Source organism: Sus scrofa, chromosome 6 (assembly GCF_000003025.6).
Source record: "Sus scrofa isolate TJ Tabasco breed Duroc chromosome 6, Sscrofa11.1, whole genome shotgun sequence".
Taxonomy (NCBI): Eukaryota; Metazoa; Chordata; class Mammalia; order Artiodactyla; family Suidae; genus Sus; species Sus scrofa.
In genome coordinates, this window is record NC_010448.4 from 161077003 (window position 1) to 161099677 (window position 22675).

Below are 22675 nucleotides of genomic sequence, written 5' to 3' on the forward strand. Positions count from 1 at the left end.
GGGCTGGGCACTGAGGCTCAGGTTTCAGAGGTCAGTGCTGGGAAGAGGACTAGGGTTGGCTGTGTGGAGAGAGCCTGATGGGCTAGGGAGCAGTACAGAAAGATTGGAGAGCTGAAAGCCATGGGCTGAGGAGCAGAATGCCACAGCCAAGGGAACCCAGGAGGAGGTCTGGGCCCACAGGAGAAGCAAGGCACCACTGTTGGGAAGGTCAAGACGAGGAGGGTCAGACCACCATAGTAGTATCTTTCCCTGCACACAGGCAGATTCTCAGGGGAGGGGAGGAGGGGACACTTCTTGTCAGATCTACAGCCGGCAGAGACAAACGCAGCAGTCATCTCAGACACCAGAGGGAGGCATGGCCCACCACCACTAGGGGTCTGTGAACAGGTACCACCTGCGGCCCTAGTCACCTCAGAGGTCAGCAAAGAAGAAGGCAGTGCAACCGAACACCACCCATTGTTGCTCTCACTCCTTGGGAACACACCTGCCCTGTTGCTGCCATTGCCAAATGCTCCATGAACTGCCTACATATGCCAGATCACAGTCACTTCCAAGGGTCCTGCATCTAGGAGCAGCATGCACCACCTTCCTGACGGTCCTTGCCAATGTCAAGAGACCAGCAACCAGACACTGGCTACTAGCCCTGCCCATTGCCTCCATCTCCCTGGAGGCACATGCAGCACCCTAAAAATAAAGAGTAAGCCCTAACAAAATACCCAGGGGCACTCATGCATAGAAATAGCCCTCCAAGACTACAGTAGTGCTTTTCCCTAAACTCACAGAATAAGAAAAATATAAGCAAAATGAAGAAGCTCAGGAAACATTCCCAGTTAAAAGAAGAGGAGAATTCACCTGAAGGAGCAAATAATGAAACAGACCTCTGCAGTCTAACAGCCATTGAGTTCAAAAAGGAGACAGTGAGGAGTTCCCATCGTGGCGCAGTGGTTAACAAATCTGACTGGGAACCATGAGGTTTCAGGTTCGATCCCTGCCCTTGCTCAGTGGGTTAAGGATCTGGCGTTGCCGTGAGCTGTGGTGTGGGGGGCAGACGCGGCTTGGATCCAACGTTGCTGTGGCTCTGGCATGGGCCGGTGGCTACAGCTCCGATTGGACCCCTAGCCCAGGAACCTCCATATGCCATGGGAGTGGCTCAAGAAAAGGCAAAAAAGACAAAAAAAAAAAAGAGAGACAGTGAAAATACTGAAGGAATTAACAGAGGATATGAACAGTAATGCAGAATACTTTAGAAAGGAAAGATAAAATATAAGGAAGAGGTAAGAAAAATTATAAACTTCATTTGCAGAGATACAAGCTGAGTTAAAGGCATTGAAGAGCAGAATCAATAATGTAGAGGAATGAATTAGTGGCCTGAAGATAGAATAATGGAAATCACCCAATCAGGACAGCAGACAGAAAACCAAATGAAAAAACAAGAAAGCAATGTAAGAGATCTATGGGATAATGTAAAGCAGGCCAATCTACACATAATAGGGATTCCAGAATGAGAAGAAAATGAAAAGGGGATTGAAAATATATTTGAAGAAATTATGGCTGAAAACTTTCAAAATCTAAAGGAAACAGTTATCAAGATACAGGAAGTTCAGAGGGCCCCAAACAAGTTGAACCCAAACAGGCCCACACCAAGACATATTATAATAAAAACGGCAAAAGTTAAAGAGAGGATTCTAAAGGCATCAAGAGAAAAACAAAGAGTTAATTATAAGGGAACCCCCATAAGGTTATCAGCTAATTTCTCTACAGAAGCACTACAGGCCAGAAGAGAGTGACAAAATATATTCAAAGTTCTAAAAGGGAAAATTTTGCAGTCTAGAATACTCTGCCCAGCAAGAAGAGCATTTAAAATAAGGAGAAATAAAGAATTTCTCCAAGACACAAAAACTAAAAGAAGTACAGCAATACTAAACCCAGTCTAAAAGAAATACTGAAAGGGCTCCTCTAAATAACAAAGAAGTAAGAAGAAAAAGGATGGAGGAAAACACAACTGGAAAGAAATCACTTAAATAAGCCAGTATACAGATCTAAAATGGAAAAAAAAAAGCACTGTAAAAGCAATGATAAGCACAAGGAATAGCAAAAGGACAAACATGAAGATATAAATAAAGGACTTCAAAATCATAAAATGTGGGGAAGGAGGTAAGAAAATCTAGGTTCTTTTTTTTAGAATGCGTTTGAGTCTATATGACTATCAGGCTAAAGCAAGCAGATATAGGAAGGGGTTAATATACTTGAAAAACAGGGCAACCACAAATCAAAACCAAACATTACATTCCCAAAAACTTCTAAAAAAAAAAGGACACAAGCATAAAATAAAAGGAAATCATCCAACTACAAAAAGAAAGGAACAAAGGAGAAACATAGAATAAACTGGAAAACAATGTTTAAAATTGCAATTAATACGTATTTATCACTAACTGCCTTAAATATCAATGAATTGAACACTCCAATTAAAAGACATAGAGTGGCAGATTGTATTAAAAAAACAAGAGTCTACTATATGCTGCCTACGAGAGACTCACCTTAGGGCAAATGACACACACAAATTGAAAATGAGGGGATAGAAAAAGATATTTCATGCCAATGGACAAGACAAGAAAGCAGGAGTTGCAATATTCATATCAGACAAAATAGACTTCATTTAAAACAAAGGCCATAAAGAAAGACAAAGAAGGACACTAATGATAAAAGGATCCATTCAAGAAGAGGCTATTACAATGGTCAATATATATGCCCCTAACATAGGAGCAACCAGATACATACACAAATACTAACAGAAACAAAAGGAGAAACTGATGAGAATACATTAATAGTAGGAGACTTTAACACCCCACTGGCATCAATGGACAGATCCTCTAGACAGAAAATCAATAAGGCAACAGAGATCCTAAATGGCACAGTAGAAAAGTGAGACTTCTTTGACATTTCAGGATATTACATCAAAAAAAAAATAGAATATAGGAGTTCCCATCATGGCTCAGTGGTTAACGAACCAGATTAGTATCCATGAGTACACGGGGTTGATCCCTAGCCTTGCTCAAGTGGGCTAAGGAACAGGGTGTTGTCATGAGCTGTGGTATAGGTCGCAGATATGGTTTTGATCCTGCATTGCTGTGGCTGTGGTGTAGGCCAGCAGCTCCAATTTGACCCCTAGCCTGGGAACCTCCATACGCCGTGGGAGTAGCCCTAAATAGACAAAAGACAAAAAAAAAAATCAGAATATACATTTTTCTCAAGTGTACATGGAACATTCTCAAGGATCAATCACATACTGGGGCACAAAGCTAACCTCAACAAATTTAAGAGTATAGAAACTATTTCAAGTAACTTCTCTGATCACAATGTCACGAAACTAGAAATCGACCACAGGAAAAGAAATGAGAAAAAAATTGACTACACGGAGACTGAACAACATGCTACTAAAACACCAATGGGTCAATGAGGAAATCAAAACGGAAATTAAAAAATATCTCGAGACAGGGAGTTCCCGTTGTGGTGCAGTGGTTAACGAATCTGACTAGGAACCATGAGGTTGCGGGTTCGATCCCTGCCCTTGCTCAGTGGGTTAATGATCTGGCGTTGCTGTGAGCTGTGTTGTAGGTTGCAGACATGGCTTGGATCCAGCGTTGCTGTGGCCCTGGTGTAGGCCAGCGGCTTCAGCTCCGATTAGACCACTAGCCTGGGAACTTCCATGTGCTGCGGGAGCGGCCCAAGAAATGGCAAAAAGACAAAAAAAAAAATCTTGAGACAAAAGATAATGAAGACACAACCATTCAAAATCTATGGGATGCCACAAAAGCAGTGCTTAGAGGGAAATTCATAGTGACACAGGCCTTCCTCAAAAAGGAAGAAAAATCTCAAATGGACAACTTAACCCACTACCTAAACGAATTAGAAAAAGAAGAACAAACACAACCTAAAGTCAGCAGAAGGATCATAAAGATCAGAGAGGAAATCAACAAAATAGAGATTCAAAAAACCACAGAAAAAAGTCAATAAAAACAAGAGCTGGTTCTTTGAAAGGGTAAACAAAATTGACAGACCTCTGGCCAGACTTGCCAAGAAGAGGAGAGAAAGAACTCAAATAATGAAAATAAGAGATGAAAAAAGAGAAATCTCAACAGCTACTGCAGAAATACAAAAAAACATAAGGGAATACTATGAACAATTATATAACAACAAATCTGACAACCTAGAAGAAATGGACAACTTTCTAGAGATTTACAGCCTGCCAAAGCTGAATCAAGAAGAAACAGATCAACTGAACAGATCAATCACTAGAAATAAAATTGAATATGTCATAAAAACACTCCCTATAAACAAAAGTCAAGGACCAGATGGTTTCACAGGTGAATTCTACCAAACATACAAAGAAGAACTTACTATACCCATCCTTCTTAAACTTTTCAAAAAGAGTGAAGAGGAAGGAACATGCCCAAAGACATTCTATGAAGCCACCATCACTCTAATACCCAAACCAAAGATACTACCAAAAAAGAAAATTATAGGCCAATATCTTTGATGAATATAGACACAAAAATTCTCAAACAAAATCTTAGCCAATCAAATCCAACAACATATAAAAAAGATCATGCACCACGACCAAGTGGGATTCATCCCAAGTTCACAAGGATGGTCCAACATATGCAAATCAATCAACGTTATTCACCACATTAACAAAAGAAAAGTCAAAAGCCACATGATCCTCTCAATAGAAGCAGAAAAACCATTTGACATAGTACAGCATCCACTTGTAATAGAAACTCTTACCAAAGTGGGTATAGAGGGAATATACCTTAAAATAATAAAGGCCATTTATGTCAAACTCACAGTCAATATAACACTCAAGGGAGAAAAGCTGAGAGCCATCCTGCTAAAATCTGGAGTAAGAAAAGGATGACCACTCTCACCACTTTTATTCAATATACTTTGGAAGTCCTAGCCACAGCAATCAGACAAACTAAAGAAATAAAAGGTATCCAAATTGGAAGAGAAGAGGTAAAGCTGTCACTCCATGTAGATGACATGATACTATATATAGAAAATCCTAAGGACTCCACACAAAAACTACTCGAACTGGCCAACAAATTCAGCAAAGTAGCATGATACAAGATTAACATTCAGAAATAGTTCCATTTACGTATATTAACGTATTAGAAAAAGAATATAAAAATATACCTTTTAAAATTGCACCCCCAAAAATTAAATACCTAGGAATAAACCTAATGAAGGAAATGAAAGAATTATATGATGAGAACTATAAAACATTAATAAAGGAAATTAAAGAAGATTCAAAGAAATGGAAAGATATTCCAAGCTCCTGGACTGGAGAATTAATATTGCTTTTTGTTTGGGTTTTTTTGGGTTTTTTTTTTTGTGTGTGTGTGTGTTTTTGTCTTTTTAAAAAAGGGCCACACCTGTGGCATATGGATGTTCCCAGGCTAGGGGTCTAACCGGAGCTGTAGCCGCTGGCCTGTGCCACAGCCACAGCAATGCCAGATCCGAGCCACATCTGCAACCTACACCACAGTTCACGGCAATGCCAGATCCTTAATCCACTGAGCAAGGCCAGGGATCAAACCCACAACCTCATCGTTCCTAGTTGGATTCATTTCCATTGCACCATGACAGGAACTCCAGGACTGGAGAATTAATACTGTTAAAGTGGCCATACTACCCAAAGCAATCTACAGATTCAATGCAATCCCTATCAAATTACCCATGACATTTTTCAGACAACTAAAACAAACAATCCAAAAGTTTATATGGAACCATACATAAAAGACCCAGAATTGCCAAAGCAATCCTGAGGAACAAAAACCAAGCAGGAGAGATAATTCTCCTAGACTTCAGGCAATACTACAAAGCTGCAGTAATCAAAGCAGTTGTGGTACTGGTACAAAAAGAGACATACAACCAATGGAACAGAATACAGAACCCAGAAATAAATTTAGACACCTGTGGTCAATTAATCTTTGAAAAAGGAGGCAAGAATATAAAATGGGAAAAACACAGTCTTTTTAGCAAGTGGTGCTGGGAAAACTGGGCAGCTACATGTAAATAAATGACACTAGGACACACCCTCACAACACGCACAAAAATAAATTCAAAATGGCTTAAAGACTTAAACATAAGACAAGAAACCATAAAAATCCTAGAAGAGAACATAGGCAAAACATTCTCCAACATCAACAGTACAAATGTTTTCTTAGGTCTGTCTTCCATGGCAACAGAATAAAAACAAAAATAAAGCAATGGGACCTAATCAAACTGACAAGCTTTTGCACTGCATAGGAAATGGTAAAACAAAAACAAAAACAAAAGACAACCTATAGAATGGGAGAAAATAGTTCTAAATGATGCAACTGACAAGGGTTTAATCTCTAAAATATTCATCAACTTACACAACTCAACAACAAAAAACTGGAATTCCCATTGTGGTACAGTGGAAACAAACCCAACTAGGAACCATGAGGTTGTGGGTTCGATCCCTGGACTCACTCAGTGGGTTGGAGATCTGGCACTGCCATGAACTGTGGTGTAGTTCGCAGATGCGGCTCAGATCCTACGTTGCTGTGGCTGTGGCATGGGCCAGCAGCTGCAGCTCCGATTTGATCCCTAGCCTGGGAACCTCCATATGCCGCACATGTGGCCCTAAAAAGCAAAATAAATAAATAAATATTTTTTTAAAAAAACAATAACCCAGAAGACCTGAATTGACATTTCTCCAAAGAAGATACACAGATGGCCAACAGGCACATGAAAAAATGCTCGATATCACTAATTACTACAGTAATGCAAATGAAAACTACTATGAGATACCACTTCACCCAGTCAGAATGTCCATCATTAATAAATCCACAAATAACAAATGCTGGAGAGGGTGTGGAGAAAAGGGAACCCTCCTACACTGTTGGTGGGAATGTAAATTGATACAACCACTATGGAAAACAGAATGGAGGTACCTCAGAAAACTAAATATAGAACTACCTTATGACCCAGAAATCCCACTCTTGGGAATATATCTGGACAAAACTTTCCTTGAAAAAGACACATGCACCCACATGTTCATTGCAGCACTATCCACAATAGCCAAGACATGGAAACAACCTAAATGTCCACTGACAGATGAATGGATTAAGAAGATGTGGCACATATACACAATGGAATACTACTCAGCCATAACAAAGAACAAAATAATGCCATTTGCAGCAATATGGATGCAACTAGAGACTCATACTAACTGAAGTCAGAAAGAGAAAGACAAATGCCATATTATATCACATATCTGTAATCTAATATACAGCACAAATGAACCTTTCCACAGAAAAGAAACAAACTCATGGACTTGGAGAACAGATTTGTGGTTGCGGAGAGGGAGGGAGTAGTATATACTGGGAGTTTGGGGTTAGTAGATGCAAACGCTTACATTTGGAATGGATAAGCAATGAGATCCTGTTGATTAACACAGGGAACTATATCTAGTTACTCGTGATGGAACATGATGGAGGATAATGTGAGAAAAACAACATATATATATGTGTGTGTGTAAGACTGGGTCACTGCTACATAGCAGAAATTGACAGAACAATGTTAACTATAATAGAAAAAAGAGAAACCTAAAAATAAATATTTTTCTTATAATAACTCAAGATTTACTTTCTTAACTTTCACACGTAACATACAGCAGTGTTAATTTCATTTTCATATTGTACATGACATCTCTAGTATTCATTTATCTTATAATTGGAAGTTTGTACCTTTTGACCATCTATACATTTCCCTATCTCCCTACCTCCTGCCTCCAGTAACCATAAATCTGATATCATTTTTTATATGTATGTTTGTTTCTGAAGTATAGATAACCTATAACACTATGTTAGTTCCTCTTACATAACATGATTCTAAGAATTCTTTCTGTGGCACAACGGGTTTGGTGATGTCTTTGAAGCGCTGGGGTGCAGGTTCGAACCCCTGCCCAGCACAACGGGTTAAGGATCCAGCGTTGCCACAGCTGCAGCTCAGGTCACAACTGAAAGCTGGGATCTGATCCCTTTCCCAGGAACTCCATATGACACAGGGTGTCCAAAAAAAATAAAAAATAAAAACAATAATGACTCCATAGTTCTATATATTTCAAAATGATCACAATAAGTCTAGTTATGATATGTTACCATACCAAGATATTATCTAGTTATTGACTATATTTCCCACACTGTGCATTTAATACCTATGACTAAATTATTTTTCAACTGGAAGTTTGCAACTCTTAATCTCTCTTATTTCTTCTCTTACTCCTACTGCTCTTCTCCGGCAACCATCCATTTGTTCTCTATATCTGTAACTCTGTTTCTCTTTTTTTATGTTTGTTCATGTTTCATTTTTTAGGTTCCACATTTAAGTGAAATCATACAGTATTTGTCTTTGTCTGATTTATTTCACTTAGCATAATACCATCTAGGTCCATGCATGTTGTTGCAAATGACAACAGTCCATTGTGATTATCTATCTATCTATCTATCTATCTATCATATCTTCTTTATTCATTTATCTATAGATCAGCACTTAGGTTATGTCCATATCTTGACTATTGAATATAGTGCTGCAATGAACATGGGGGGGTGCTTATTATCTTTTCCAATTACTGTTTTTGTTTTCTTTATATAAATAACCCAGGAGTAGAACTACTAGATCATATTACTATACATCTATTTTTAATTTTTTGAGGAACCATATTGTTTTCCATAGTGGCTACACAAATTTACATTCACAGCAAGAGTGCATGAGCGTTCCCATTTTTTCATATCTCTGACAACACTTGCAACACAGGATCCAAGCCATGTCTGCAACCTACACCACAGCTCATGGCAATGCTGTATCCTTAACTCTGTTGTCTTTTTGGTAAGTCATTCTGTCAGGTATGAGTGGTGCCCCAGTGTGGTTTTTATCTGCATTTCCCTAGTGATTAGTGATGTTGAGCATCTTCTCATATGCCTGTTGGCCATCTGTGTATCTTCTTTGGAAAAATGTCTATTCAGGTCTTCTGCCATTTTTTAATTTGTTTTTGATGTTGAGTTGTATGAGTCCTTTGTATAATTTGGATATTACTCCCTCATCAGGTATATTGTATACAAATATCTTCTCCCATTCAGTAGGTGGCCTTTTGTTTTTTGTTGATAGTTTCCCTTGCCGTGCAAAAGCTTTTTGGTTTTGATATAGTCCCACTTGTTTATTTTTGCTTTTGTTTCTCTTGCTAGAGGAGACACATTCCCCCAAAATATTACTAGGACATCAGTAATCAATATCAGAGAGCTTACTGCCTATATTTTCTCCTAGAAGTTTCATGTTTTCAAGTTTTAAACTTCCCCTAAGATCAGGAACAAGATTTACAATTACATTCCCATTTACAATTGCATCAAAAAGACAAAATGCCTAGGAATAAATCTAAGAAGGTAAAAGACCAGTACTCAGAAAACTATAAGACATGGATGAAAGAAATTGAAGATAATGAAAATATAGAAATATATACCTAATTCATGGGTTGGAAGAATTAATATTGCTAAAATGACCATACTACCAAAGGCAATCTACGGAGTTAATGTAAACCCCTATCAAAACACCAATAGCATTTTTCACAGAACTAGAATGAATAATCCTAAAATTTTTATGGAAATACAAAAGACCCCAGGAGCCAAAACAAACCTTGAGAGAGAAGAATAAAGCCAGCAGTATCATGCTCTCTGGTTTCAAACTATATTATAAAGCTATAATAATCAAAACAACCACCTCACACCAGTCAGAATGGCCATCATTAGTAAGTCTGCAAATAACAAATATTGGAGGGGGTGTGGAGAAAAGGAAACCCTCCTGCACTATTGATGGGAATGTAAATTGGTACAACCGCTATGGAGATCAGTATGGCAATACCTTAGAAATCTATATATAGAACTACCATATGACCCCGCAATCCCACTCTTTGGCATATATCCAGACAAAACTCTCCTTAAAAAAGACACGTGCACCCACATGTTCATTGCAGCACTATTCACAATAGCCAAGACATGGAAACAACCCAAATGTCCATTGACAGATGACTGGATTAGGAAGATGTGGTATATATACACAATGGAATACTACTCAGCCATAAAAAAGAACAAAATAATGCCATTTGCAGCAACATGGATGGAACTAGAGACTCTCATACTGAGTGAAATAAGCCAGAAAAAGAAAGCCAAATACCATATGATATCACTTATATCTGGACTCTAATATATGGCACAAAGGAACCTTTCCACAGAAAAGAAAATCACAGACTTGGAGAATAGACTTGTGGTTGCCAAGGGGGAGGGGAAGGGAATGGGGTGGTTGGCGAGCTTGGGGTTAATAGATACAAACTATTGCCTTTGGAATGGATTAGCAATGAGATCCTGCTGTGTAGCACTGGGAACTATGTCTAGTCACTCATGATGGAGCATGATAATGTGCAAAAATAGAAGGTGTACATGTATGTGTAATTGGATCACCATGCTGTACAGCAGAAAAAAAATTGTATTGTGGAAATAACTATTAAAAATAATAATAATAATAATGATAATAAAAACAGTGTGATATTGGCACAAAAACAGATATACAGGAGCTCCCACTGTGCCGCAACAGGATTAGCAGCGTTTTGGGAGTGCTGGGAGGCAGGTTCGATCCCTAGCCCACCACAGTGGGTTGGGGGTCTGGTATTGCTACAGCTGTAGCTTAGGTCAAGACTGTGACTTGATATAGTAGAAAACTGATAGAACACTGTAAACCATCTATAATGGAAAAAAATCATTTAAAATAAAAAAATAAATTAAAAAAAGATTGTAGCTTGGATCTGATCCCTGGCCTGGGAGCTCCATATGCCGCAGGGCAGCCAAAACTGGGGCAAAAAAAGAAAGAAAAGAAAAGAGAAGAGAAGAGAAGAGAAGAAAAGAAAAGAAAAGAAAAGAAAAGAAAAGAAAAGAAAAGAAAAGAAAAAGAAAAGATACATAAATTGATGGAATAGAATAGAGAGCCCAGAAACGAACTATATTTACATGGCAATTAATCTGTGGCAAAGGAGGCAAGAATATACAATGGGAAAAAGATTGCCTCTTTAATTAGGAAAACCAGACAACTACATGCAAAAGAATCAAACTGGACTCCTCTCACACATGCACAAAAATAAATTTAAAATGGATTAAAGACAAACAAAAGCTTGCCTGTTTTAAAAGGTTCAGTATAAATGCCATCTTTTCTAGGAAGCTATCCTAGATTTCACCAGTTGGAATTAATTCTGCTGCTCCGCTCCCACCTCAGCTGTTTGTAGTTTATCTATAGTACTATCAGCCTACCTCATATATGTATCTGTCTTACAAAATCACATAAAATCAGAAGTAGAAACTGAAAGATACTGGCAGCCTCAGGAGCACTTTGGTCACTTTAGTCCTTCCTTAATTTCAATAAACACCTGCCCAATCCCTACCTAATAAACACAATCTAAAAATCATGTGCTGGCTATATGGGCTAAACTTCAAAACGAGTTGCCTAAGCCTCATTTCCAATCAGGAACCAGGGCTGCTGAGAGATTAACCTCTTTCACTAAATTACAAATTCTTTTAGAGCTAGATGAGGAATGCCCTAACTGCACTCTATCAAGGAAAAACAAAACGACACTAAAGAATCAAAAAGAGGAGTTCCTGCCGTGGCGCAGTGGTTAATGAATCCGACTAGGAACCATGAGGTTGCGGGTTCCATCCCTGGCCTTGCTCAGTGGGTTAAGGATCCGGCGTTGCCGTGAGCTGTGGTGTAGGTCGCAGTCGTGGCTCGGATCCCGCATTGCTGTGGCTCTGATTTAGGCTAGCGGCTACAGCTCCAATTAGACCCCTAGCCTGGGAACTTCCATATGCCGATGGAGTGGCCCTAGAAAAGGCAAAAAAGACAAAAAAAAAAAAAAAAAGGAATCAGGAAGAGACAACTGGGCATGGTACCTGCAAAGGCAAAGTTAACAGAAGACAGGTTTGCAATAAAATTCAAGGTCAGTAGACACAGATACTCTTTTAGCATAAAAAATACCTAAAAATTATGTTTGTAAGAATATGAATACTGTATGCATGTCTGAAGAGGGCTACTGAAAGAAAATTAATCTTCACAGTGAAATATCTGATTTTTTTAATATCCAATAAGAACTAAAACCAAATAAATAAAAGAGGATGGAAAGAAAAACTTGAAGTTTACTCCACACTTTATTCAGCAGAGGAAAAAGGCAAGAGAGATGATAATGACAATGCACCATTGCATGACTGAGGCCTGATTTCCTAGACATAAAACCAGGTTAGAGGAAAAGCTACAACCTAGAACAGAGGGGAGGAGGGGAAACTGGAGTGTCTTGGGATAGAGGGGAAGTGATGGGGGGATTAAAATGTGCCAGGCACCGGGAGAGGTGAGAAGATACTTTGAGGAGGAGAAAGGTCTCTGTGGTACAGAGAATGTCCAAGAGAAGCAATTCTGTTCCAGGCACATGCTTTGCACAAGGGGAGCTGGATTTAGGGGCGCCATGCTCAATTTTTCAGCTCTCCCACATATATTCTGCATGACTTGGATTTTATCATTATGAAACTAGAGTACAAAACTAATTGAACTTTGTTTAGGCTTCCTTATTTGTTTAATCGGAAAAGAATGGAGCATTTTCACTCCGTTTTTCAATCAATGTTAAGATATTTTTGGAGTAGACGACGGGGAAAAAAGGAAAATCTCTCCTAGACCTCATCTGGCCTTCTAAATAGACTTACCAATCCTGCAAATATTATTCAATTTTATAAAATTTACATGGGTAAAGAATATACTGTCAGCACACGTTTATTATGTTCAATATAGTAAAAGAAATAGCAATAAACATCCCAAAATTATTTTTAAAATTTTTTCACCAATAACTTGTTCCCAAAAAGAAGATTTGTTACAACCTCACTGTGAGATTCTCTTATACTCTGCTTAAACTCTTATTTAAAGGAGTCCTGTTAGGGAGTTCCCTTGTGGCACAATGGGTTAAGGCCCTGGCGCTGTCATTGTAGCGGCTCGGATCGTTATTGTGGCATGGGTTCAATCCCTGCCGGAGGAACTTCCACATCTCTCAGGCATGGGCAAAACAATAACAACAAAGTAAAGGAGTCCTGTTATGGGCAGTACTGTCACACATATAACTGTTAGAATTGGTGGGGAGGGAAAAAAAGTACTTTGATCCTTCATTTGTCACTCAAGATATGTATGGAGGTCTCAGATGTCCATATTCCTTATGATAGTTCCTTTATATTTTACATTACATATTGGAAAAATAATGTCTTCAGAAACTTCACCAACCTGGGAAATATTTCAACATAATGACAAATTTTTTTTATAAAAATTATAAAACTGCCTGTCAAAAGTATACTCTATGAAATCACTGGACAAACATACAGACTACAGACTACTTGTTCAAATCTTTGAGTATTAACAAATAATGTTAAAAAAAACACTAATAATGTGCAATCATACAGAGGAGGAAATATTGTGATTGAAATCTTACCAATAGTAACTGTGACAATTTCATCATCTGTGGAATACTTCTTTCTTTTACTTAAAGTTGTGAAGGAGTACTTATGAAAGTTCAATTTTGATGATGAGTATTAAGGAGAGTATAAAATTAACTCTTGGTTTCCTCATCTTACTTATCTGGCATAAGACTTCTTAGTCTTCAAGTTTTAAATCCATCAGTAGAAAAGCATACATTTTGTGAAAAAGATCCCCGTGTTTCCTGCTTTAGCTGCAATTCTGCAGTTAATAAAAAAGAATAAATGTATCAGAAGAGTACAACTTTCTAGCATTAATGCATTCAACATTTAAAAGACTAACATGAATTTTCCCATAAACGTAGTGATTACTCTTTTTGATATTATTTACATTATTTAAATATGATGTTGACTTCAGATCACATTTCTAAATTTACATGTTGCTGCTTTCCAAAATATTTTTTACTTTAGGTACCTGTCTCTTTTATGATTAATTCCTGCCACTTATCAATTTACATATACCTTATAAAACTTTTGATTTTTTTGTGAAATTTTCCATTTGGCTTTAGAAATTTATTATCTTACAGATCTGAATGAAATTTTCAAAATGTTCTGAAGATGCCATCATATGATTATATTTAAATCTCATAATCTTTGCCAATTTAAATGAACATAGGTATTTTAAATTTTCTTGAACAAATTCTGAAGCTGCTGCTCTACTTTTGCTTTTTAAAATAAACTGTTTGAAAATCTGTTGTTAATTTTACTATAAAGCTTTCTTGAATTACCTTGCGTATGCTTGTTCTATTACAATCAAACTTACATTTTCTGTAACTTGGTGACTTTTTTGAACTTAAGCTGATTTTTGTTTAACAGAAGTTGGAAAAATGAAGGACTTTTACTTTCCTTTGGGGTAAGTTTTGGTAAATGATTTCTCTGAGAGTACTTGCCAAGTGTTTTAACCATTTATTAAACTACTTAAAAACCATAGTCCTCCATAACATGGATGTTTTTTCCTTTTTCATGTTTAAAGCACAGAACACTTTTTAATGTAGGGAACCAAACAGATCATATGGTTACTACGTGCTGAATCTCTGATGAATTATCTTTAAGAAATATTAGCAATGCACTAAAAACATTATTTTTTTCAATTTTAATTTGAAATGATTGTTTTCACTGTCCTAAAGAAAGCTGCTTAAATTTAATAGTGAGATGCTTACTAAGTCTTTTTTATCCCAAGATTTTCTTAATGCATTTGCCAACCAATGTGTCAGATCGCACTGTTAATATTTGAACTGGTATTCTTTTCAACTGCCTTCTTTCTGAGGTAATTAAAAATTCCTTCATAATATGTAATCTGATACATATTATATTTATTTCTTCAAATTTCTTATAGTTGCCAACAATATCATTTTTGCCATTGAAATAGAACTGAGTTTTTTTGTGTGTTTATCTTTTCATGTGTGTTTATCGTTTTTAAACAGATTTCTTTACGGTTTCACTGATATCCTTTTTGTTTACCATATATTAAATGAGTCTTAAAATATTTTCAAATCAAAGTTTTTATTGCCAGTTCTTGCCTTTTTTAATATTTTCTGTTGAAACTCTGCTTTTCTAACATCCATAAAATAATTTTTCTTCCCAACCCTTTAATAACTTAAATTCTTTAAAGTGTGGCCTGCTCTTAATTTGAACATGGTAGCTGCCCAAGATAAGTCGTTTAGTTCAGTATTGATATCGATTCCCTTTTATTTGATATAAAAAACATAATAAAATACAACCATAATTAAGCAGATGTTTTAAATCACTGTTATTAATATTAAATCATTAATTATTATGATTAAAATTACTTTGGAAAATTCTAAGAGTAAAAAAATACCATTAGAAAAAACCTGCTAAGACTGTAGTAAAATTAATCATAAAATGAAGCTCCTTATAAAATCTGATTTCATCAGCTTAATTTAGGCAAGTAACAATCAAAATCACCTCATCTACCAAAGGGAAATAATGACAGTATATACCTTATTAAGGATTGTGAGTATTAAATAAGATATGGCATATAAAATGCTCAGTACAGTATCCAGCATTCTAAAAGCTTAATAAATGCTAGTTATAAACACTCTCCACACCCTCTCCCACTTCCATCCCAGCTCAGTTCCAAACTTTTTCACCTTGAAATTCGAACTCCTATTATTACTCTTTAACCATAATACGCTTTTCTCTGATCATTATTTCAGCTTTTACTAGCTTATTATTACCACTACAACTTAAATTTTACTTCATACTATTTCCTAGCTTTTGACCGTTCCATTTCCCCTCAATTTATTACCAACTCCTTGGCTTTACTTTCAGCCCTACTTCTTTTCCTATCCAGTACTAGATCCTGTAGTCCACAAGTTTAACTGCACTCCCTTGGGTTTTGTTAAACTCCAGAAGTGTATTAGTCATAGGATCTGAAGCCAGAAAGACTTTGGATTCAAATTTTGACTCTGCTACTTACTAGCTATGAGAAATGACCCTCCCTTGATGTATGTAATGACTGTTAGAATTAAATGCAATAATGTATATAAAGCATTCACCACAGAGGCTGGCGTATTAGACATTCAATAAATCTTAGCCTCTTTTTTTCATTCTTTTCAGTAACTATTCCAAAATTTCAGCTCTTTATTCAAATTTTTATTTGTTTCCTCCCACTAGGCCAGCAGATGATCTAATTTCCTATTTCATAGAGAAAATTGGAACCATTAGGCCAAAACTCCTTTAATTTCCTCCATACCACATAAATTAATCTGCATCAGTACTCATCTTTATTTCATTCTTTCCAGGCTCTGTGGAAGAATCCCCCTTCTATCTATGATTTAAGGTTTCACCTGAGCTCAGAATCACTAATCATCACTTCCCTCTTCCTTCTGTACTATTCCTTCTCCATCCCCTTATTATCTTTTTCCTTAACATATAAATTTACTCTTTAAAAGTCTCTTCCAGGAGTTCCCGTCGTGGCGCAGTGGTTAACGAGTCCGACTAGGAACCATGAGGTTGCGGGTTCGGTCCCTGCCCTTGCTCAGTGGGTTAACGATCCGGCGTTGCCGTGAGCTGTGGTGTAGGTTGCAGACATGGCTCGGATCCCGCGTTGCTGTGGCTCTGGCGTAGGCCGGTGGCTGCAGCTCCGATTCAACCCCTAGCCTGGGAACCTCCATATGCCTCGGAAGCGGCCCAAGAAATAGCAACAACAACAACAACAAAAAGACAAAAGACAAAAAAATAAAATAAAATAAAATAAAAAAATAAAAGTCTCTTCCATCTTCAAGACAAATAAACCTCTTATCATTCTTGATAGCCAAGCACCTTGGAAGAGTTGTTCAATCTCACTATTTCTGCTTTCTCGCCTTCCAAGTCACTCTGATATTACTGCTGCCCATATGATTAAAGCTGTTCTCCCTAAGGTCCACACTGATCTCCATATTACCATGGCCAACAGACACAGTTCTGCAGTAATGACACTGTTGACCCTCCCATCATTCCATTCTTATAATCCTTTTTCTCCTCAGCTTCTATACCACAATTTTCTTCAGGTTTCCAGTTCTTGCTTTTTTTTTTTTTTTTGGCCATGCCCATGGCATCCAGAAGTTCCTGGGCCAGGGATCAAATCCAGGCCACAGCAGCAACCCAAGCTGCTGCAATGACAATGCCTGATCCTTAACCCACTGTGCCACGAGAAAATTCCTCTGGTTCTTGCTTTAGTCTTATCAGGTTCATCTTCTAATGCTCATCTCCAAAATGTCACAATTCCCTAAGATTCTGTTTTAAATTGTGTTTTCTCACATTAGTTGCGTGATCCATCTGAATCTGTGTCTTTAACTGTAACTTACATGTCCTGAAGACTTATGAAACTTTCTTTCCAGTCTATATGCCTAGTATAAGATTCAGAATGTTTTACTCAACTAGCTATCACATCTCGCCTCCTAAATGTCCCATAAACACCTCAAATGCAATATACTGAAAACCAAACGCAAATTTACTTCTGTACATACAGGACATATTTTAGCCAATAATAAGCAACCATCTTCCACACAATTACCAAGGCCTTTTTCAACCCAGGCTCTTTTCTAAGCACAGAAAATTATTTTAATGACCATTTTCTCAATTTTTCCAAGAATCAGTACATAATTAAACTATTCTAGATAACCGGAAATTAATTCATTGAATATAATGGATGTCTTAATGCACAAGGCATCATTCTCTCACAGAACTCAATTGAGATATAGGCTCATTTACCTTTTATATCTATGCACCAAATTACATAGCTTTTATCTCTTATCTCTGGTATCCTCTGCTCCTTCTTCTCTCACCTTTGTTAGTTTATGCTCTCATGCTTTTCCACTTGACTACTACAATAGCCTACAAATCTGCTTTGGCCCAAATTTAACTCTCTATTTTAATTTCCTGACACTTTCCTTTAGTCTCATTATTTCCTGACACTTTCCTTTAGTAGTATGGTACATGTACAGCCATACTATTCTACATGTACCTCCCTAAATATGATGCAGTCCTCTGAACAGGTCTCTGCCTTTGCTATTTTCTCTCTGGTTCTCTCTTCAGCCCCCTTTATCAAGCTAATTTTTTTTCTTTAATTACACAAGCAAATGAGTACACATTCTTTATAAAGGATTCACACAACACAAAGCATATAATAAAAAGTTAATATTCCTTTATCTTGCCCTCTTCCCTCCAAATTACACACACACACACACACACACACACACACACACACTTCCCTCTTCACAGATAACTATTATAAACAGTTTGGTTTGTATCCTTCCAGACTAAATTCTACTTATTCATCAATTGTAAGCTTAAGTACATTTTCTTCTGAAGCTCTTTCTGATTTTCACAGGAGGGGTTAATTAACTCCTCCTATTTGCTTCTTTAAAATCTTGCATTTACCTTTATCTGAGTATCATCATGTATTTAAAAGTTGTTTAGGGGAGTTCCCATCATGGCTCAGTGGTTAACAAATCCAACTAGGAATCATGAGGTTGTGGGTTCCATCCCTGGCCTTGCTCAGTGCGTTAAGGATCTGGTGTTGCCATGAGTTGTGGTGTAGTTTGCAGACATGGCTCAGATCTGGCGTTGCTGTGGCTGTGGCATAGGCCAGCGGCTACAGTTCTGATTAGATCCCTAGCTGGGAACCTCTGTATGCCCTAGAAAAGACAAAAAAAAAAAAAAAAAAGTTGTTTAACTTTTGGTTTATATTCAGCCTGAATTATAAAATCCCAAAAGGGGCTTTCTTTTTAATCTTTATATTCCCTAGTTTGTCACAGTGCTTCATACATTTTTGTTGAAAGATAAATTACACTCTTTGTTCTCATTATGGTGTAATAGGGAGACATAAATAATTCTAGGGAAAGGAGCAGGGTGGTAGGTAACCACGTTTAGGAACATCTTCCAGGTGATGTGTGTGAACAGAAGTAAACTAGAAGAAATGGGAATGTTCCACAAATAGAGTGATACCACAATCAAATATCAATGTATGCTTAAAATCGAAAAAAGGAGGTGCGATTAGTACAGTTAGACATCCTCAGTGCCCACCCCCCCAACCCACCACAGAGGCTACCTGCGGCTTCAGAGTCAGTTCCCATGAAGGCCATCCCAGCGGCTTCCTATCTCAACCATCTGTCTTTCTGCCTGAGGATTTTCTCTAGCAGTGGGCTATACTCAAAGGAGAGCTGCCGGGGGAAGTACCAGAGAGTTAACAATCCCAAGAGTTATCCTCAACTGCTGAGGGAAGGGAATTAGTGGATAAATATCCCAGTTTCCTTGTTCCTCACTGGGACAGTTCTGAGTTCTATTCTCTGTAGACTCTCAGAGGACTGCCAGTAGAACTCATTTCAGTTGCTGTTAGTGATCATTAACAGACTTTAAAAAAAAATTTTCGGAGTTCCCGTCGTGGCGCAGTGGTTAACGAATCCGACTAGGAACCATGAGGTTGCGGGTTCGATCCCTGGCCTTGCTCAGTGGGTTGACGATCCGGCGTTGCCGTGAGCTGTGGTGTAGGTTGCAGACGCCGCTCGGATCCCACGTTGCTGTGGCTCTGGCGTAGGCCGGTGGCTACAGCTCCAATTCAACCCCTAGCCTGGGAACCTCCATATGCCGAGGGAGCGGCCCAAGAAATAGCAACAACAACAACAACAAAAAGACAAAAAAAAAAAAAAAAATTTCCTCTCTTCCTTATCATGCTTCCTAAATAAAGTTCTTTGTACCCAGTCCTTGTCTCAGGGTTTCAGTTGTGGGGGAACCCAACTTATGATAATGAAGTTGCTTAAATTCATACTCAGCTAATAAATAGTGAACTTAGGTCCATCTGAATCTACATAACCTACACTCTATTTTTTTTGTCTTTTTAGGGCCACACTCGCAGCTTATGGAGGTTCCCAAGCTAGGGGTCAAACAGGAGCTGCAGCTGCTGACCTACGCCACAGTCATAGCAACACAGGATCCAAGCCACCTTTGCCACCTACACCACAGCTCAGAGCAACACCAGATCCTTAACCCACCGAGCAAGGCCAGGAATAAATCTGCATCCTCATGGATTCTAGCTGAGTTCATTCACCACTGAGCTGTGATGGTAACTCCTTCTATTACATTTATATCACCTCCTAACTGACTTTGAGCTTTCTTTTTCCTACTGGTCAGGCAAATTAGATAGGCTCAATTAAGTTTACATGTGGCATAACCGCAGAAAAGAGTAGATATACAAAGATTTTGAATACTGATCATTGACAGTAAATAAAATGAACTATATTTTGAAAAACATATTTGATGGATTATAATAATGGAAAATATATTCAAGTAGAATAGTTGCTTTTTTCACTGTCTATGCTATACATGCATACCCCATTTTATTGTGCTTCACAGACACTGCATTTTTTTTTCCACAAACTTAAGGTTTGTGGCAACCCTGCATTGTCAGGTGATGGTCAGCATTTTTAGCAATAAACTATTTTTTAACTAAGATACATTATTTTCTTGGACATAATGCTACTGCACACTTAATAGACTGCAGTAATTTTTATATGCACTGGAAAACGAAAAAACTCAAGTGACTCATTTTATTGCCCTATTTCCTTTATTGTGCTAGTCTGGAACTGAACCTGCAATATCTCTGAGATATACCTGTACTATTTTGTAAAATTCAGCAAATCTTAATTTCGGGAATAACTTAGCCATAGATATTACTTTGTACCCTGAAAGTGTTCACACTTCATTTCCATAACAGCCCTGACAAAAATAAGCTCATACATGAAGGAAAGGTTCTCGATCATTACTTTAATTAGCATGTGGTAAGAAACCATTTTCTTTTCATAAAATGTTCATATGTAAGAAAGAGGAAAAGAACATTATCTCACTATTCCAATGACCATTCTGAAAGGCCAGAATAGGGCGCACGCACGCGCGCGCGCGTGTGTGTGTCTGTGTGTGTGTGTGTCTGCCTGTCTGTCTGTCTTTAGGACCGCACTCCCAGCAAATGGAAGTTTCCAGGCTAGGGGCTGAATCCACTATGCCACAGCAAGGCCAGATCAGAGTGGGATCTGCTATCTACACCACAGCTCAGAACATGGCCCTATCCTTTAACCCACTAAGCGAGGCCAGGAATGGAACCTGCGTCCTCATGGATATGAGTCCGATTCATTACTGCTGAGCCACAACAGGAACTCCATGAATAGGGCAACTTTTTAAATTTAGAGTCAGCACTTCCTTCAGGCTTCTAAGAATTTTCGGGCCTTTCCCTTACAAACTGGGCAAAGGGCTCCCATTGCAAACCAGAGGAGTCAACTAAAGCACAGGCTCTTTCAGGAACTCTAGGTCAGAGAGGGAAGTTGATTCCAAAATTCTAAAGCCCCAGTGGATGCACAGAAAGGGAACAAAAGAAAACGAAGGTAAAAGTGGGTGCCACGTAGCTAACTCACACCTACAGTAGGAGACTCCACGGAAGACGCCGTACTCCCCGGGAGCGAGAGGTGCAGAGGCATTTTTTTCTTCCAGAGGATCTGAAGCTTGCTGAAACAGCAGACAAGGAGAAAAAGAGAAGACCTGCTAGGGAAACGGAGGAGCAAAAGGACCCAAAACGCGAACCACCAAAGCGGCGCAAGCTTCGCTCTCCGGAAACCGAGGTGTGCCTCCGCCGCCCGCCGGAAGCTGCCGCCTCGTGGGCAGAGAGTGTAGACCCGGCAGGAAAGCGGTGCCAAGCCCAGCTAAGACCGCGAGAGACCTGGGGCCGGGAGGTGGAAAGCTGGAGCTTGGTTCAGAATGGCTGGCCCAAGTTGGCACCAGCCCCTGAGCCGGTGTTATCGGAGGGAAAGGGACCAAGCCTTCCACGTGCTTGCAGACGGCTTCTTGGAGTCCATTGCCGCAGTTCGCGCCTTTCATTCTTTGGAGGTAACTGGCTCCTGCAGCCTCCCAAATGCCAAAGGCGTGCCAAGCCCTTCAGAGTCCCTGCCCTGGGAGCTACGCCGGTTTTCCTCTACCCAAGCCGTACCTGTTACTGGCTCGCCCTCTCTCACACACACCCGCCTTACCCCGCGTGGGGGTGAGAATGAGAGCCTGTAGCTGGGTCTTCCCAGAGCACCAGATATATTTTAGTAGCTTACTACTAGTATTGAATTCAACATCATGCAGTAGATATACTTGTGCATACAAGTTCTGAAAGAAATTCAAGTCAAAAGTTTGATTTTGGTTTTCACCAGCTTTGTCATATTAATTTCAGTATTTTTTTCAACCAGTATGTGGCACTGAGTCTTGTGGGAATGAAGCATATTTATTTTTTGCTGTCAAAGAGCATCCAGGATAGGTGAAAATATTGGATTCAGCATATCAATACTTCTTCATATATATTGAATTCAATGAGAATTTATTAAATATCTATTATGTGTTAAGCTCTGTGCTAGGTTTTGGTCATAGGAAGTTGAATCAATCTTTGTATTAGAGATTAAGCTCATAATCTCCGTGGAGGAAAGGGCCAGAGCCCAAAACAATTCTCTTTAAAGGTGTAAGGTGAATACTGGTAAATGCTACTACACAGATTCAGAACAAGTGGGAGTACAGGAAAC

General features: G+C 38.5%; 1 long non-coding RNA gene across 1 annotated transcript in view; it reads right to left on the reverse strand.

Annotated features, from left to right (window-relative positions):
- C6H1orf185 overlaps nucleotides 1-21995 on the reverse strand; it is a 113448-nt gene extending 91453 nt beyond the window's left edge. Inside the window, exons 1-3 of the long non-coding RNA XR_002345416.1 lie at nucleotides 21702-21995; nucleotides 21536-21626; nucleotides 13586-13684 (exon numbers count right to left, since the gene is read on the reverse strand). This is a non-coding gene — a long non-coding RNA (chromosome 6 C1orf185 homolog). The remainder of the gene's footprint in view (nucleotides 1-13585; nucleotides 13685-21535; nucleotides 21627-21701) is intronic.